At 44.0% G+C, this 19,850-nt stretch overlaps 1 protein-coding gene across 3 annotated transcripts in view; it reads left to right on the top strand.

The window, feature by feature from the left end:
* The first annotated feature begins 512 nt into the window (after positions 1-512).
* Positions 513-19,850, top strand: part of TMEM150C (transmembrane protein 150C) — a 107,042-nt gene continuing 87,704 nt past the window's right edge. Inside the window, exon 1 of one of the 3 annotated variants that reach the window (XM_043447819.1) lies at positions 513-855. The gene's annotated coding sequence lies outside the window, so the exon portion shown is untranslated. Of the gene's footprint in view, positions 994-1,130; positions 1,259-19,850 lie in introns of those variants that run through there. The other 2 variants (XM_043447818.1, XM_043447820.1) reach the window with 2 other exon arrangements.

Here is a 19,850-nt window from a genome sequence, read left to right as displayed (position 1 = left end):
GAACTCTGGAGAGAGACCACTGAGGAGATGATGAAAGCTACTATCACTCTCCTCAGAAAAATGGGCAGAGACTTACCCCTACAAAATGCAGCAGAGGATTTCAAGTTTTTGGTTTGGCTGTTTTACCCAGATGTTTTAACCTTAAGGGAAGGGAAACAGAAGAGGCCAGATTCCTGGCCTCAAGAAGCTCACAGTCTAGTTAGCCAGGAGAAAACAGCAAAAACAAATCAATACACAGATAACAGTGTATTGTGGGGGAACAGTATATCGTGGGGGAAGGAACAGTTCTGGAAGGTTGAATTGGAGGATTTGAACCACGTGCTTTGAGAGGCAGCAGAGAAGAGGCAGGTGTGGCAGGGAGCCCCCCCCCCCCCGCCCCCTGCCCCCGCCCCCGCCCAGCAAAAGAGCAGAGGTCAGCCCAAGGCAAGTTAATAAAGGGGGTTCTCTTGTGGGAGCACCGTAAGGATGCCTTTGGAAGAGAAGTTAACCCGTGAGCGCGTGATAAAAATAATTGATCCACGCCGCTGCCAGAGGTCACCGACATGGTGCCCCTGATAGGCTGCGATCCCGGGTGGGGAAAGCTACTCAAATGCCGATGAAGACAGTTTTAAGAGAGACGAGACTCTGGGAGGAAGACAGCACGCTGTCGCTGGGAGGGCGCCCTTGGAGTGCCGCTCTTCGCCAGGGTCAGAAGTTGGCCCTGTGTTTGTTCTTCCCGATGAAAGAAAACCGCGGGAGAGCGCCGAGCGGCGGCGAACTGCATTCAGCCGATGGGCACGAAAATGAATTTTAGCTGCTCTGTGCAAAAGCCCTAGGTGTGGGGACCGAAGGGAGCCGACCAGAAGGTTACAACAGGTCAGGAATAAATAACCGCCAGGCGGAGGATCCCAGATTCCGTCCTTCCTTTTGTTGGGTGAGCGGCAAGCGCCAGGCGATCGCGTCCACAAAGGCGAAAGAAGCGGTCCCACCGGCGCCGCTCGGCTCCAGCCCCGGGTAACCACGCGGGGCCCCGAGGGGTGGTGGGAGCCGGAGACCCGGGGTGGGGAGAGCGGGGGGTGAGGTGGGGGGAGTCTCCCCGGGTGGCCTGGCAGCCGGGACCCCAGAATAAGTCGGGGGCGGGCCGCGGCGCGGCGCGGCGGGCGGGCGGGCAGATCCCACCCCTTCCTGAAGGAAGCGCCCTCCTCGCCGCGACTGCTGCTGCCGCCGCCGCAGGTCACGGCCCCGCAAGGCGACCGCGGCCCCGCCGCACCGGGAGCAGGTAGGCGCGGCGCCCCCTCCTCCGCGCGGGGCCGCTGGGCAGCCCGGGGTCATCGGGCTCGGCTCCGCGTCCAGCCCCGAGGCGGAGACCCCGGGGGCGGCGGGCGCCGCAGAGGGGCTCGGGCGGCGGGGTCCTCCCGGCCGCGGGGCCCTGCTCGGCTGAGCCCCCTCCCCGGAGCGCCTTGGGCGCGAGGCCGCCCCCGGATCCCCCGCGGGCGCACGCCCCGAGCGAGGCGCGGTGGCCGCCGGCGCTCCCGGTCCCAGCCGCCGCCGCCGCAGTGCCGTCCGCCGGGCCCCGGCGCCGCCCGCCGGCTGCGGCTCGGGTCCGGTTCCTTTGACAGGTGTCCCCGCCCGCCGCCCCATCGGGGGCCCGGGCCTTCGGTGGTGGTCGGGGGCAGGCGGGGGGGAAGCGACCCCAAGTTCGGCCTCCCGGGTCTCCGCGCCGCGCGCCGTTCTCCACTTTCCCGTTCGCCGCGGCGGGCTGGCGCGGGGAGCCGGGCAGGGGCTCTAAGTTGCCTTGCCCTGTGCGCAGCCCTCCACTCAACCAACAGCCTCGCCGTCCTTCCCCGGTGCTCCATGAGGAAGAAATGGGATTTTCGGTTTCTCCGGCGAGACGCCGGTGAGTGGGTGACGACCGAGGCTGTCTGATCCTTCGCTGCAATAAAAGAGTGATTAGCTGTGGATTATGGAGAGAGCCGTTGTGGAACGATTCTCTCCTCCTTAAATGAATCCAACGGAGAACCAGAGGGTTATTTTCCCATTCTGAGTCCATATTCCCTTTTTCTACTCATCCCTCTCCTCCGTCCACCCCTACCTCCACAGCACTTTATTATATCCCCGACACTTCCCTGAATATTTTTAAGTCAGGTTTTTTTTCCCAGCCAGACTGTCTTTCCGTGTCGAGCCAGGATTGTGACTACAAATGTGAGAACACAGCCCAGTTGGGATGGAAACCCTTCTCCTGGAGTGAGACGGTTCCCACTTCCTGTGGGAGACCAGGAGAAGTCCTGTTAGGCAGCCAAATATACTAATAATATATTTTTTTAAGTTCTTGGATCAATTACAATAACACAGCCTAAACGGTAATATTAATTTCGGCTTCTGTGTTTCTGTGCTTGAATCAAAGGCAGGTTTTTTAACTCCATCCTGGGCTGCAGTTCATCAAAAGGATAGGCAAATGTGAATGTATAAGCTCCATGGCAACAGTTAATAGGTTGACCTACTTAAAGTTTTTAAGGAAAAATTGTTAGTTTTTTTTAATCATAAAAAATATGATATTTGCAAATCAAAGTATTTTACAATTTCAGCTCTCGTGCATTAAATCCCAAACTTTTTCTTCCATGTGTCCCGGAAACACCATGTTTCTAAGATTAACTATAGCTACCGTCTCTTAATAGCTAGAAATATGAGTTTAATCTTCAAGGCATAAGCATAAGAATTTTAATGGTGGTTTTTATTTATACAGTATTTAATAAATATTTTGCAAACTCCCCAAGTTGGAAGTTCATAAACTGGACATGGTAAATAAAAGGATGAAGAAGTTTTGCTGACAATAATGACAGTTGGTAGATGTTATGACATTGAACAAACATATTAAAGTATTTGGGAAACGCATGTTTATTATAACCTGCCATTTAGCTGAAGGCAATTTGTTTGGATTATTTAAATTGACCTTAAAGTGTCTTTATAGCAGTTGCTTAACTCCTATATTTCTCATCAAATGCCTTTCACCAGTTGCTTTTGGGGGGAGATAGGTTACTCTGTGGAGTAATTTTTTTTTTTTTTGGCATGAACATAGTAATGCCTTATGTTTAGGCTTTGTTTTAGAACTATCATGGTCATGCTTATGATGACCTTGCAGGGTTTTCTTGTACTCACTTTATCTGCTTGTGATCATCAAGAGTGATGGCACTTGCCTTGACACTCCTGTGGGTCTTTCTTCTTTGTTTTGCCTGTGATCTAGGCATACCTGTGCAGTACGGTGGCCAGATTAGCAGGGCAGCCTGGAGACATGAAGGACGAAAAGCTAGCTGGCCCCTGCAATCCTAGCCATTTGGTTTCAGCGTAATCTGGCCGCTTGGGATCAGTTCGGTAACTGACTAAGCAAGACAGACACTGACAAGATAATGCATGACCTCTGTTTTCCCCTTCAGGAGAAGAATCTACAACATTCAGAATCCACGCTAGAGTGCTGATCAGGTGCTGTGAAGCTCAAATGATATATGAGCTAAAGTTCTCAACATGTGATGCAAAAACCAAATGTTACAGAATCTGAGTCTAAATTCATGAAAAGGCTAGAAACAGACCCATGTGTGTAATAAATATTTTCTTTATCCTAAGGGCATCCCTACTTGTTTTAACTATAAACTTTTATTCTCAGAGCTAATGGTGCCATGTATCTTTATGGTTTTATTTTTTTCCTTCATAATTTTCTCTTAGCACTAGCTCATAAATTAGTAGAACTTTAACAAGTTATTATTATCACCAAATATCATTTCCTGGCATGTATGAATTTTGAAAGATAACTTGTGGAAATGGAAAATCTTAATGCAGAGAGATATTTGGCCAATTGGAATGATACTTTGAAATAATAATGACATCTTTGGCAGTAACCTTCACATTCAACCCCACAGTATTTTAAGTCATGCCAGCTCCGTTAGGTAGCATTTGGAACTCTTTATGAAGGGAGAAATGGATAATTTTCTTTTTAACATCTGTGAATGGCCTTTGTCTAGATCAGTGCTGTCCAATAAAACTTCCCACAATTATGGAAATGTTCTACAGTCTGCCCAGCCTGGTAGCCAAGAGCCCCATGTCACTGTTGAATCCTTGAAATGTCTCTAGTATAACTGAAGAACTGAATGTTAAAGTTTATTTCATTTAAATTAATTTAAATAGCCACACGGGGCTTGTGGCTACCATACTGGACCCTGCAGCTTTAAATTCTACCCCACCCCCATTTCCTGCAGAGATAGTACTTAGTGGCAATTACCCTTAATTAGAAGAAAGTAGAGATCAGCCTTAATAGAACCAGGGATTAAGATTTGACTCTAATCCTGTTGTTATGAAAAAATATTCACAGTTACCCTGAAGAAGGTGTGTCATGCTGAAGTTCAACTCTATTCTATAAGTGGTTTTTCTTTTTTAATTTCCATATGTCTGCTGGCGACAAAAATAAGCATCACTCAGATTTGTTTAGATGCTTGTCCCCATGTGTCTGTGTTCTTAAACTTGTTTTATTATTTGCTTGTTTACCCATCATGGAATCATTCATTCTTAGAGTCAGTTTCTATATTTTTCAGTATTTCAAGGGGAGGGTTAAATAGTTTTATTGATTGATTTTTTTTGGCTGCACTGTGTCTTCAATGCCTTGCGCTGACTTTTCTCTAGTTGTGGCGAGTAGGGGGCTCCTCTTGTGGTGTGTGGGCTTCTCTTGCTGGGGAGCACGAGCTCTGGGCACGTGGCGTTCAGTAGCTGCCATACTGAGGCTTGGTAGTTGTGGCCCACGGGCCTAATTGCTTTGAAGCACATGGAATCTTCAAACCCCCACCCCCTGCATTGTCAGATGAACTACCATCCACTGCACTGTCAGGGAAGGCCAAGTGGAGGGGGATTTAGAGAAGCAGAAAGTCGGTGCCTCACCCAGCCTAGGTACCTGGAATACTTCTCCCCAGGCCAGAGCTCGGGGGTTCTGGGTGCTCCCCTTCTCTGGAAGGGACTCTCCTTCAATCAGTTATCTAAAAATGTGACACAAATGTTCATGCATAGAGATGGCGAATCCACCTGCCATGCAGGAGACGTGGATTTGATCCCTGGATTGGGAAGATCTGGAGGAGAGCATGGCAACCCACCCCAGTATTGCCTGGAAAATCCCATGGACAGAGGAGCCTGGCAGACTACAGTCCAGGGGGTCACAGAGTCAGAGGAGACTGTGTGACTAAGAATGCACAAAATATAAAGTAAATTAACCCCCAATTTGTCCCTGCCCTTAAGGTCTTAACACTATAGGATAAGATTTCCCAAATTAGTGTCCATTCCACAAGAGGATAGAGATGCTCGAGTGAATTTAGGAACTGTTCCATATAATCCACCCCTTTTTTTGAGATTTTCAATGCACTACCTCATGTTAAGTTTCTAAGATGAGATGCATATACTTATTTAACTTTTTTTACTGTTGAGGTTTTTCAAAAATCTTTTCATACAGCACTTACCATAGTATTTTTCAAACCACATAGTCTGAGTCAGAAAATCAATTTGATAGGTTTGTATCAGCATTTAAAAATATATATATATATATATATGCATATATATATATATTTGGCTACGTCAGGCCTTGGGCTTCCCTGGAGACTCAGCTGGTAAAGAATCCGTCTGCAATTCAGGAGACCTGGGTTCGATCCCTGGGTTCAGAAGATCCCCTGGAGAAGGGAATGGCTATCCATGCCAGTATTCTGGCCTGGAGAATTCCATGGACTGTATAGTCTATGGGGTTGCAAAGAGTCGGACATGACTGAGTGACTTTCAATTCACTTCACTTCCCGTCACGTCTTAGTTTCGGGATACAGGATCGTCCCTTGTGGCTCAAAGGCTCTAGAGGACACAGGCTCAGTAGTTGCTGTACTCAGGCTTAGCTGGTTCATGGTATGTGGGATCTTAGTTCCCTGACCAGGAGTCGAACTCACATCCCCTATGTTGGAAGGCAGATTCTTAACAACTCAACTGCCAGGGAATGAGATGGAATATATATCTTAGAATAGGAATTATCACTGTGCATCCCTCTTAGTGGGAGTTACTAGGGTTTGATGAAGTGTTTGGTTCCCTCATGTATGTAAGTGCAAGGCCATGAGATAATGGAGAGAGGTGGTCAAAAGCACTACAGAATCGAGACCCCTGGGCTCCAATTCTGACTGTCTATGCAATAAGCACTGTGTAAACCTACTCATTGTTCATTTGTTTATTTATTTTTGGCTGCACTGGGTCTTTGTTACTGCCGGTGGGCTTTCTCCAGTTGTGGCTAGCAGGACCTACTTTTGGTTATGGTGCATGGTCTTCTCGTTGCAGTAGCTTCTCCTGTTGCGGACTACAGGCTCTTAAGCGTGGTCTCAGTAGTTGTGATGCCCAGGCTTAGTTGCTGCTTGTCATGTGGAAGCGTCCACCATCAGGGATCAAACCCCTGTTCCCTGCATTGCAAGCTGGACTCTTAACCACTGGACCACCAGGGAAGCCCTATGCATTTGATTATTAGGTAAATGTATGTATGTATCCTGGATCGTGATGTGAAATACTGCCTCTGAAACTAGGCTTGAGACTCACTTTGGGAAACACCCATCTGAGACAGGACTCCATGCAGAACGCTGAACCTGGATGTCTGGTGACAGAGTCCATAAAGTTCAACTCTTTTGGCTCGCATGTTGTGATGCAGTAGGGATACACAGATGGGTGTCTGCAGACCTGTGAGGCTCCAAAATTGTACAGCATTGCACAAGTGCGGAAACGAGCTGACGACAGTTGTTTTCTGCGTAAGACGAGGCCTGATGAGTGAGAGGGGAGTCGTTGTACATTTTAGCTGAAGGAGACCTCACTGCTGCCAGCCTGTGGCCTCTAAAGTTTAATGCTCTTTAACTGACAGGCAGTCTGGGGCCCAAAGAAACCCAGATGTCCCAGAAGCTAGGAACTCAGTCTTCTTTCCCTCCTGATCACTTCCTCACTTCTACACACTGCTTTGTAGCAAATAGTCACAACAGGTCTAAATATGTCCATCCCATACACCCCCCACTTTTTACTTGTTTCTAAATTATTTCTTTTTCAAAATCACTTTCTGCCTGGAAGTGCTTCATGACCTATTTTTCAACATAATAAAAGGAGAACAATGTTGCTTTAAGAATTTCATATAAAAGGAGATGTCCTAAAACTGAGGCTAGGAATCTCCTTGTACCCTTCCTCAGCTCCAGAACAATCTGAAAAGTAAAACTAATTTCACTTTAGAAGTAGAGTTCAGTTTTTCTTAAAGGTCAAACTAAATATGAGCAATCACTTGTTCATAGACTTTGTCAGGTTGAATAGAAAAGGCAACAGCTTGTCATTATGGTTACTTTTCTTCTTTAAAAACTACAGAGGCTGTGTCTAACATCCTAAAAACCCATAAGATATGCAGATTTTGTTCAGGGCTTCAGAACTATCCATCTCTGAGGATAGTGATACAGGCTTTATCTTTGGAATGCAAAGAAATGAGATGACGTGTCTTTGACAAGACATTGAAAGTCATGTAATATTTTTAGGCTAACGTAGACAAAGCTGAAGAAGTAATTGTGATTAACTATGGCAGTAGCGAAAATTAGCCTGTAGTTTAAATGGTGTTATTTAACTCTGAAGTAATTATAATGAATTATAATGGCTTTCAACTAAATGTAAACATAAATGTCTCCAAAGATAGCATAGACTTAGTATTCATCAAGCATTTCATGTATTAACAAAGTAGATGTCTTCCTGGTTTTTTTACACTTATGATGACTTAGCTGCCAAAGAAATATTTTAAATGGTAATAACTGGAAGTTTTGAAACATAAATTAAAACTGTACATAGCTAAAATGACTATTGTATTTTTTAAACTGGGCTGGTTAATAAAATAGTCTTCAAATGATTTTTCATTCTATTGACTCATGAGTGAAAGGTGTTAATTAAGAGGTTTTGATACTATGGTAAAGCAAACCAAATAGAAATATGATTTTTTTTTTTTATTGAACTTGGAGTGTTTGTGAATTATACTTAGAATTATGAAATGTAATTGTTCTGGAATTTCAATGGAAATCTATCTCCTAAAATAAGTTCTACTTTTCACCAAAATTTAAAGTATATTTACATAGAAACAATAGTATCTAAATTGTGCCAACTGTTGTAACAGGAATATTAACTTATGGATGACAGTTTTTCTTCTTTGTGGTATTATGTTCCCACATAGCCTAGACTTCAAAATTATGTCATTTTGAAAAATTTGCCGGTCTTGTCAATAACAGCACAGTGTTTACAAGAATCATATTTATCTCCCTATAATTTTTGCAGCTAATAGAATTGTTCTTGAGAAAGCTGATTATTTTTTCTGTGACATTTTGATTGGTGTTTTTCCACTTTAATTTGAGCTTATATGCAGCATAAAAATTGATTCTATGAAAAGGAGTGGGTTACCACTTGTATACTAAAATTTTGATTGTATGAATAAGAAAAATATCAAATAAACAACCTAATCTATAGTCTAAAAGAATTAGAAAAAGAAGAGCAAACAAAATTTTGATGTATATGTATGCATGTAAAAATAAAGACAACAATTTTCCAGTTAACTGATTTGGGGAAAGAATACCACTGTGATCAAATAATGGCACTCTATGTGTGTGTGGGTTTTTTTTTGTTTTTTTTTTTAAGATCAGGCCACGTGAGTGTTCACTCACTGAGCCATACATTTTGGCACTTCAGAAATGGTCTTCTTTGTTAGTTATTGGGCATTATTTGTGAAATCCTTAGAATGGTCCCTGGCCTAGAGTACCATTTTTTTTTTCACTATTACTTCCCCCTTATTCATAATGTAGGTTTTTTACCTAATGTCATCACATGAAAAATTAAAGAGGATTGTTCTGGATGATAACTGCTCCCCTCTTGAGCATCTAATAGCTAGAAAAACCCTTTGAAAGTCACATAAGTTATTTCTTAGAGTCTTGGCATAACCACAGTCATCACAGAGAGATGATGTGTAGATTTTGCATGTGTGTGTGCTCAGTTGCTCAGCGATTCTGAGTCTTTGTGACCCTATGGACTGTAGCCCGCCAGGCTTCTCTGTCCTTGGGATTCTCCAGGCAAGAATACTGGAGTGGATTGCCAAGCCCTTCTCTAGAGGATCTTCCCGACACAGGGATGGAACCCGCATCTCTTATGTCTCCTGCATTGGCAGGCGGGTTCTTTACACTGAGCCACCAGGGAAGCCCTTGTATAGACGCTATTCTACTTTTAATCTATGAATATTTTACATTAGTTCTTGACATACTGTTTATCCAGGCTGACTTAAGAGGACTCCGACATAGAAGCCAGGCGCGCTTCCATTCCATGTGACTCTTGATTTGCTTGCTTGTTGCTTATTTACCTTCTTTTTCCAATTAAACCATTGTGTGTAGAAATTACTATGCAACTTTTTTTTGTATCCCACTGGGCTGTCTGTCAAAACAAAAATTTTGTTTGTATCCCACTGAAAACAGGAGTTAGCAAATTGCACTATTTTGAAGATAGCCACACCCATTGGTTATGAATTACCTGTGACTATTTCTGCACTCCCTCTCCAGAGTTGAGTAGCAATTGAAACAGAATCCATCTGGCCCATAAAGCTGAAAATCTCTACTCTTTGGCCCTTTATAGAAAAGACTTGTTCATTTGATACTCTTCCTATGGGATTCTGGAAGAAAATATGAAAAGAAAATAGCTTATTACAAATTATATATAACGAATTACTTTCTGTAGGGGCAAATTTCACAGCTGCATGACTAAATGAGTGACATCTCTCTTCCGTCTTCCTGTTTCACTGTCAATGGCTGCGAAAGGTGTTATCAGCATACACTTAGATGTCAAGTTGACCTATGTAACCTTAAATAAGCTACTTAATCCTTTTAAAATCATTCTTTCCTCATGTACAAAGTGGGGATAAGTATGGTACCTGCTGTTGGGAGACAGCTCTTGCATCCCCTGCATTTCGACAGGACTTACAAAGAGAGGCACTGGCTGCCCTTTCAGTCTAGATTGCCTTTACAAGGATGTTTGTGTAGTAAATTGTCTTGGATGCTTGAGATACTGTTGTCCTCAGAAGTGCAGAGCAGGCTTGCTAAGATTCAATATAATGGATTTGAGTTCTTGCAGCTCAGAGTTCCTCTCCAGTAAAGCTACTCACTGCATATGCAGGTGTTATGGCCCTCTTTGGATGCCCTGGGAATTGGAGCTGGGGAACTAGTGCAAGGAAATGCTGATGCTTTGGCTACCGCTGTTGCTGTGGATGCTAAAGTCCTTTGTCTCCACCCTGGGAGTTTTGTGTCTTCTGTTAACCTCTGCAAGTAAAACCTCAGTTCTTTCACGGTTCTTGGACAACTGTTCTATGGAGTTATTATGTCAAATGAACAAGGCAATGAATATAGAACATTTAACACAGTGCCTGGCATATACTAAGTGCCCAGTAAATGTTAGCTATTACTATCCAGCTGGCTATTAACTCTGCAGTGTGAAATTCAGTCCCAGTTTTGTGTGGACCACTTATGTCTTAAGGTAGTAGTTTTCCAAACTACTGGCCAGCAGAGCTATGAGAACAGTTAAGTAGGTTTATTTTTTTTTAATAAATCAGAAAATAGAAAATAATAGAATAATAAAGTATCCAAGTCCAAAATATGTAGTAAGGATAAATATTGATTTGTAAAACTTTTAATTTGTTATATATGTATATATCTGTATACAAGATTATAATGTAAAATATGTATTTTTTACTGTCAGTTGCAGTCAAAAAAGTTGGAAAACCATTGCTGCCCTAATACATAGGCGGAACTGTCCAGGAAAACTTTTGTTCAAAAGAGCATAGAACTCCTTTCTTTGTTCTTATTCTCGGAAAGGGGTGGACTTCCCTGGTGGTCCAGTGATTAATCCTCCACACTTCCACTGCAGGGGCCATGGGCTTCATCCCTAGTCGGGGAACTAAGTTCCCACAGGCCATGTAGTGTGGCCAAAAAAAGAAAAAAGAAAAGAAAATAGGTAAAGGGCCACTGTCACTCATCTGAGAAGGAATGACCAGAGATTCAGTGTGTTCACCCTCTGCATATTGTGTGGCTCATTTTGCCCATGACTAGCAGAAGATGAATGTAACCACATAGATTATTTTCTGAAGAAAGGAATATTTTTGTATCAGCATTTACCAGCAGAACTTTCTATGATAATGGAAATGTTCTGTTTCTGAACTATCCAATACAGCAGCCACTAGCTATTGAGCACTTGAATGTGCAGTTGAGGAGCTGGACTTTTAATTAGAGCAATTTCAAATTTGTATTAATTTAAATTTAAGTAGTCACATGTGGTTATTGGACAGCCTAGTTTTAGTCTGAACACCCAACGGTGGCCTTCTCCAACACAGCTAACTGTATAAACTTGGCTTTAACGTGTTAGGTCCTAAGGTGCAGCACCCTCCCCTGGGGTTATTCAAAAGACCATTGACCCTTGCCCATGGCTGGTCTGGGCAGACATTGGGGTGAAGAAGCGCTTGATGAACTGCTACCTTGGACAGCGCCACAAGCCAGGGGAAAATGGCAAATGGCCAGAGGGTAATGGTTCTCAACTCTGGCTGTGCAGTAGAATCATCTGAAAATCTGTAAAAATGCAGACTGCACCCCAGATCAGTTAAAACAGAGATTTTTACAAGGCTCACCAGGTGTCCTATCACACTCTTTCACTTGGGAAGCATCACAGATGAGCAAGGCAACCCATAGTATCACAGGGATGCCCAGAATCAGATAGAGAGGGGAACAGACGCATGAAAGACAGTAGAACTCAATCTTACCTTAAACAGAAAAGCTCCAGCTTATGTTTAGTGTTGGGAGTTGAGCTGTGTTCCCACCTGGATGCCCTGGCAACAAGGGCCCTCTCGTTCAGTGGTGTCAAAGTATGAATTTGTGTGTGGCCGAGTTGAACTTCAAAGGAGGAAAAGTGCAGGCTTTTATTGACCAACTCACATGTCCAGTGCTTTCCATTTGTGTATTTGGCCCTCATGTATGGAGTTCCTACTAAGTGTATGAGATTTGCTATCCTTGCTCAGTCTAGTGGGGGAGACCAACAGGTAAACAGTTATCAGACAGGAGGGTAAGCACAGTAATAGAAGAACTATAGGGTGCCTTGAGAGCACCCAAGAGGAGACATCAGGGAGGGCTCCCCGGAGGAGGTGACACCAAGCTGAGTCTTGGAGGATCAGAAGTAGTCACGAGAAGAGGAGGAGATGGAAAAAAAAAAAAAAAGAGCAGATAGAGTTTGGGAGCAGAGCTTGGCCAACATTTTCTCTCCCTTTAGGACTGAAGACTGTAAGATTGCTTCCTCCTGGCAGAGACCCTACCTGCTATTTTAGCAAACCTCACGGGATATCCTTATCCTAACTGGCCTTTATCATTTATTTGTTTACTCATTCATGCATTCACTCAACAAGTGTGACTTATGGAGGCATTACTGTGTGCAGATATGACTTAAGTGCTGGTGATAATGAAGTGAACAAAGCAGACAGCATGCCTGCCGTCAGGGAGCTTTATATGCTAATGGAGCAAGCTAACCAGAAATAAACAAGGAAATGATATAGTATATGGCTGTTGTGCTAGAGAGAAAAAATAAAACATGGTGAGGAACTTGGAGATTCTGGAGACTGTGCTCTGAGAACCAGAAGTCAAATCACATTTCTCTATGAACTTAGTAGCAGCTTGCTCTCTCTCTCTCTCTCTCTCTGTATATATATATATATATTATATATATATATATATGTAGAACCTATTGCTCAGTCATATCCGACTCTTTGTGACCCCATGGACTGTGTAGCCTACCAGGCTCCTCCGTCCATGGGATTTTCCAGACAAGCGTACTGGAGTGGGTTGCCATTTCCTTCTTCTATATATATATATGTGTGTGTGTATATATATATATATATATGTGTATTTGGCTGCACTGGGCCTTAGCTGTGGCATTAGAGATCTTCAGTTTCGGCATGTGGGATCTAGTTCTCAGACCAGGGCTTGAACCCAGGCCCCCTGCTCCACAGCGTCTTAGCCACTGAACCATCAGGGAAGTCCCTTAGTAACAGTTCTTACCACTTCTCTGAGACTGGATTTGGGTTCCACAGTCATTTTCCCTCCTTTGCTCAAGCCTGGCCTTCCACCTGTGTCCATGACCCCATGTCCTTCTGCAGGACCGTAACTTGTGCCAACACAACCTCTCAAACCCACCTGCCCCCCGACCCATGCCTCACGTCTTGTATTTTCACCGTCTCTTGGCATCGTCATTTCCGGTCCTCTGTCGATTTCCCTCCCTCCCTCTTTTCCTCTTCTCCCCAGGGTGAGTAAAGTTCTCAACCTTTTGGCTAATTGCTCTGTCACCCTCTTCCATGGGTCACTGCATGAAAAGGCTTGTTATTCCTCAACTTTGAGGCTAAATGTGGTCAACCACCTTTCACTGTTGCTCACCGCTACTCTCCATCTGGCTTCCAGTCACTTTTGTTTGTTGCCTGAAAAACTGAATACCTGGTCTTCCCGTACCTCCCTTTCCTGACTCTGGTCAAACCTTGGGGACAGCACCATCCCAGGTGATCTAAGTGTGAATCTGGCCTCAGAATCACTAGACCTGCTCAGTGAGTCCTCTGAGAACCTCAGCTACTCACTCCCAACCCTCACCCAGATCCTTGTCCAGCTGGTAGATTTTCACCTTCAGGAATTTTAACCTGTGTCTTATTTCTGAACATAGCTATATATCTTTCCGACTCTTCCATGCCCTACTTCTCTACCTCTTTATCCTCATTAAGATGTCATCTCTTGACTTCTTCAGTTACCCAGACTTTTCTCTACAAGTGCAAATATATTGGTGGTGGTGGTTTAGTCGCTAAGTCATATCTGGCTCTTGCGACCCCATGGACAGTATCCTGCCAGGCTCTCTGTCCATGGGATTCTCTAGGCCAGAATACTGGAGTGGGTTGCCATTTCCTTCTCCAGGGGATCTTCCCAACCCAGGAATCGAACCCAAATATATATATTTGTACTCATCTTCATTTCCTTTCCTCAAGGGATGTGGTCCATTTTGACCCATGTTTAAGGTTGGCCCAATACTTGAACCCTGAATGCCATCTGTTCATGCTGTCTTTGTGGGGTTTTTTTTTTAGTTGTTGTTGTTTCACTTTTGTTTTGTTGTTTTAATAAGCATGGTCTTTTTTAAAAAATTTATTTGGCTGTGCCAGGTCTTAGTTGTGGCACATGGGCTCTTAGTTGAGGCTTATAGGATCTAGTTCCCTGGCCAGGGACAAACCTATGCTCCCTTGCATTGGGAGTGGGGAGCCTTAACCACTGGACCACCAGGGAAGTCCCCTCATGCTTTCTTTGGAACTTTTGCTCTATTAATATTCCTCTCTCTTCTGTGGTCTTGCATCTTTCTTAACCCTTTGCTGACTCCTTCCCATCGGCTGTCACAGCTCCTTCCTATCAACCAAGACTTTGCAGGTTTCATCTATCTTAAAAAGTAATTCTCCTAGGTTAAATAAATTAAGGTAGATCTCTACACTGGAATTGAAGGCAGGAGGAGAAGGGAACAACAGAGGACGAGATGGTTGGATGGCATCACCAACTCAATGGACATGAGTTTGAGCAAGCTCCAGGAGATGGTGAAGGACAGGGAAGCCTGGCATGCTGCAGTCCATGGGGTTGCAAAGAGTCAGACATGACTGAGTGACTGATCAACAACTACGTTAGAATACTATAGAGTTATCTGAAATATTGATGGTGGCATATATGTGTGTGTGTGTGTGTATCTTATGTGGAAAGGCGATCCCCAAAAAAATGAGTGAAAAAGTATTAAAATAGCTTTATCAAGTGAATTTCTTTTTCACATTTTATTTATTTTTCTTTTCTGTGGTTAAAAAAAAACACATAACATAAACTTTACCATCTTAACTATTTTTAAGTATACAGTTCAGGGGTGTTAAGTATATTCACATAGGTACAGCCAATCTCCAAAATCTTACCATCTTACAAAACTGAAACTCCACCCCTTAAACAACTGCTCACTTTCCCCCCCTCCTCCCACAGACAGCAGTCACCTCCATCTACCTGCGCCTCTATGAATTTGACTACTCCAGGTACTCATATAAACGGAGTTGTATAGCATTTGTCTTTTTCTGATTGGCCTATTTCACTTAGCACAATGTTGTGATGGTTTATCCATGTTGTAACATGTCAGAATTTTCCTTTTTTTCTTTTTTAAGATTTTTTTGACATGGACCATTTTTTTAAAGTCTTTATTGAATTTGTTACAGTATTGCTTCTGTTTTATGTTTTGTTCTTTTGTCCACAGAAGCCTGTGGAATCTTAGCTCCCTAACCTGGGATCAAACCTGCACCCCCTGCACTGGAAGGTGAAGTCTCAACCACTGGACCACTAGGAAATCCCCAGAACTTTCTTTCTTTTTAAGGCTAAATAATATTTCATTGTATGTATATGTGTGTGTGTTAGTCACTCAGTCGTGTCCAACTCTTTGCAACCTCATGGACTGTAACCCACCAGGCTCTTTGTCCATGGGATTTCCCAGGCAAGAATACTGGAATGGGTAGCCACTCCCTTCTCCAGGGGATCTTGCTGACCCAGGGATCAAACCCAGGTCTCCTCAATTGCAGGCAGATCCTTTACTGTCTGAGCCGCCAGGGAAATCCACCACACTTTAAATGATTTCATTTTTAAAGAAAAATGTATTTGTTAGTGTAGGTAAATGTGGGCTTCCCTGGTAGCTCAGCTGGTAAAGAATCTACCTGCAGTGCAGGAGACCCCGGTTCGATTCCTGGGTCGGGAAGTTCCCCTGGAGAAGGGATAGGCTACCCACCCCAGTATTCTTGGGCTTCCCTGGTGGCTCAGACATAAAGATTCCATCTGCAATGCAGGAGACCTGGGTTCCATCCCTGGGTTGGGAAGATCCTCTGGAGGAGGGCACGGTAACCCACTCCAGTATTCTTGCCTGGAGAATCCCATGAACAGAGGAGCCTGGCGGGCTACAGTCTACGGGGTCACAAAGAGTCGGATATGACTGAGAGACAGCACAGCACAGCATAGGTAAAATAATATATAAACATATTAATACATACATATATGTATAAAAGATTGTACATCAAAATGTTAACAGGCCATCCTTACAGTGGCCCAGTGTAAATGATTCCCCCAAAGTATCTGAAATGTTTAGCCAAAATGACTGATGGCAGGATATTTAATGTTTGAAATGACTGGTTTTTCAGTTCTAGCCTACGGGATTTGGAACCCTTTTCATCTTCTTTTTCCTGCTGTGTACCTTTTGAAGTGCTTGCAATGAGCACACATCCCTGTTGTAAATGCTGAAGGAACATTCAGTGGAGCCACATCAGCTACACTGTAGTCATCCCCGCCGTGCCAGGCACCTGCCCTTCTCCCAGCTTCTCATTCACCACTCACGGCCTGACCCATTCTGCTCTGAGCACCAGGAACTCAGCTTCCTGCACCCACGGTGGTGGGATGCCCTGCACAGGCCACCACAGGGCATGGGAACCCCCTGCATCCCTGGAGACATAGCTCAGGGTCATTTCCTCCTCGCCTGCCCTCCCGTTGCCCTCAGTGCGGGGTCAGCTTCCTCCCTTCAGAGCTCCCTAATCCCTGCACCCATCTGTCACTGCACGTGTTTCCTGATTGTCTGTGGGCCGCCTGGGGGTGGGGACTGCCTACATCTTTGTATCTGCAGCCCTTAGCACGGAGCCTGGGCAACGACGCTGGGCAGCTTGGGGAGCCACTGGTTGTTGAGAGGGGCTGGCTCCTTGGATGCTCAGAAATGAGGCTGGAAGAGTAGGTGGAAGACTCCCCCAAGGCCCTTCATGCTACTCTATCCTTTGTGAACAGTGCAGAAGACATAGGAGTTGTGGGTTCAATCCCTGAGTTGGGAAGATCCCCTGGAGAAGAAAGTGGCAACCCACTCCAGTATTCTTGCCTGGGAAATCCCATAAACAGAGGAGGCCGGCGGGCTACAGTCCTTGGATTCGGAAAAGAGTCGGACATGACTTAGTGACTAAACAACAACAAAAATAGATATTAAACTTATTGAAATGCACTGCATTTATGTCTTAATGACATTGGTCACATGGGCTATGCCTGGTCTCCTGTTGTCTTGGGCTCATAGCACACATTTGGTAAATACTTGTTTTTCAGTCGCCCAATCGTGTCCGACTCTTTACGACCCCATGGACTGCAGCATATCAGCCTCCCCATCCCTCACCATCTCCTGAAGTTTGCCCAAGTTCATGTCCATTGCATCAGTGATGCTATCCAGCTATCTCATCCTCTGATGCCCTTTTCTCCTTTGCCCTCAATCTTTCCCAGCATCAGGAACTTTTCCAATGATTTGGCTGTTTGCATCAGATGACCAAAATACTGGACTTCGGCATCAGTCCTTCCAACAAGTATTCAGGGTTGATTTCCCTTAAGATTGACTGGTTTGATCTCCTTGCTGTCCAAGGGACTTTCAGGAGTCATCTCCAGTATCACAAGGACAAATACCTGTTAACCTCCTTAATAACCCTATTAGCTCCCCGTGATCGAACTTCTCTTCCTTAAATTTGGCTACTTTGAGAGGCTGGGAGGGGATTTATTTAGGGGCTGGGAAGCCATTATTATTACCCTCCAAGTCATATGATCGTGACTAGCTGCCTACACCACATGTGTGATTGATCCCAGTCAGGACCCTTTTGAGAAAAAACAAAGAAGTTAAAAGATCTACTACCGGCATGGCTTGAGTGCAGGGTTTAAACATCCTCTGTGTAAAAGCAGCTAATGAATCCTTGCTGCACTTGTTGCCAGTTACTCCTGGGCCAAAAGGGGCTTAAAGTCTTATTGTGTAATGTTCACTCTGAAAGTTGTAATGGGCCAAGTTTTGTGAAACAGATTTTGCAGGCTGGTACCGTTAGGTCGTTTGGGACAATTCTCTTACATATGAAAGAAAGGTTCTAGGCCTCCTTTAGGGAGCATTAAAAGAGCAGAAGGAAAAATGGAAAATGGTTATAATTACTGTGGAACTGAATCTTTTGGGGTTATCGTTAGCTTTGCAGACCACAAGAATTTATCTTGATTTTCCTTGAGAAAAGTGGCCCATTGTAAGCGATTCACCCAAAGTATCTGAAATATGTTTAGCTAAAATGTTTGATGACAGGACAATTAATGGTTGAAATGATAGATTTTCCAGCTGTTGAAATGATTTGTAAATTGGCATAAGTGGTCTGTGCTGTTTGCATCGGAATCACAATAGCTTGGTTTAATGTTTCCTTCTTACCAAGATCAGGCTCTTTTTATAAAAGTTGGGTTAGACTAGATAGTCCTGGTTATGATATTGTTGTTTTGTTTTCTTTTGTTTTTGCCCAGTAGGCCAGCAAAGGAAGTTAACATCATTACCTGGAGTAAGTATTAGAGATGTGATGTCAGCATTTAAGCCCTGGCCTGACCACTCTCTAGCCGGCTGTGTGCTCGGATAAGATATTTAATTTATGGAAGCTTAGAGTTTCTGTTGTTCATCAGGAAAACGTGGATTATCTGTCAGTTTTGCTTACTAGACTGTCAGCTTCTTCAGAGTAGGGGTGGTATGGTTCATCCATCATTGGAAACTCAGTGTGTGGTATGAGGCCTGGCGAGTAAGAACTCTATAAATATTTTTCAAACAAATCAGATTCGTCTTACTTATTTCGTAGGTTGTTTGAAAGGGCAAGTAGGATGAGCAGCAGTAGAGTGTAGTGTTAAGAGCACAGTCCCTGGGCCCCGGTTCTGGCTCCAGGAAGTAGCAGTAACTGTCCTCTGGGCATCTGTGAAAGTGGATGACGCTGCCTACTTCCTAGGGTTGTAGTCAATGTGCCTAAACACCCTAAGTGTTCTATACGTACCAGCTGTTGATATAATATGTGAATGGGCTCTGCAAAGTGTTGCTCACAAAACCGTTGTACTTATTTGCTGAAGTCTTACCAAGTGTTGGACACACTGTGAAATATTGTAAGTATTTTACACTAAAGAAAGTACTGGGTCTTTCTTTACCTTAACTGGGCTACTATTGCCATGATGGGACTCATAAGTCTCTAGTTCTTGACTTTTATAATGCACGAGACTTTGACTATTGCCATATATCAACATTTCTTCATTATTAAACCATGGATAGGCAATAGAATTAAGAGCCAGAACCCTGAAATCATTGAGGTACATAGTTGGAATTCAGTAGTTATTATGGACAGATTGGTTTATGGTTTATTTTTGGCTCCTCAATGATTTAGTCTGATTTTTTTAAAAAATAAGTTTACACCAGCCCAGGTTGGATGCATGAGACAAGTGCTCAGGGCTGGTGCTCTGGGAAGACCCAGAGGGATGGGATGGAGAGGGAGGCGGTGGGGGGTGGGGATCAGGATGGGGAGTACATGTAAATCCATGGCTGATTCATGTCAATGTATGGCAAAAGCCACTACAATATTGTGAAGTAATTAGCCTCCAACTAATAAAAAATAAATGAAAAAATAAATAAATAAAATAAATAAATAAGTTTAATGCAGGTGGCTCATTGCATAAAGAATTTCACAGGCACTGAAGCATGGAGCAGTTTTGTGTCTGCACAGCTGCGAACCCTACGCCTGCCACCGTCCCAGCCCCAGAAAGGTCAGTTCGCCTTTCTGTACTCACATAAAGGTACTACTTATTTGGTAATGTCTTACCGAGTGCTGGGGGCTTCCCAGGTGGCTCAGTGGTAGAGAATCCGCCTGCCAGTACTGGACACACAGGAGACTCCTGCTTGATCCCTGGGTTGGAAAGATG

This window comes from Cervus canadensis, chromosome 26, assembly GCF_019320065.1.
Source record: "Cervus canadensis isolate Bull #8, Minnesota chromosome 26, ASM1932006v1, whole genome shotgun sequence".
Taxonomy (NCBI): domain Eukaryota; kingdom Metazoa; phylum Chordata; class Mammalia; order Artiodactyla; family Cervidae; genus Cervus; species Cervus canadensis.
Note: the sequence above shows the minus strand (reverse complement) of the source record. Positions and strands in the feature narration are given on the sequence as shown.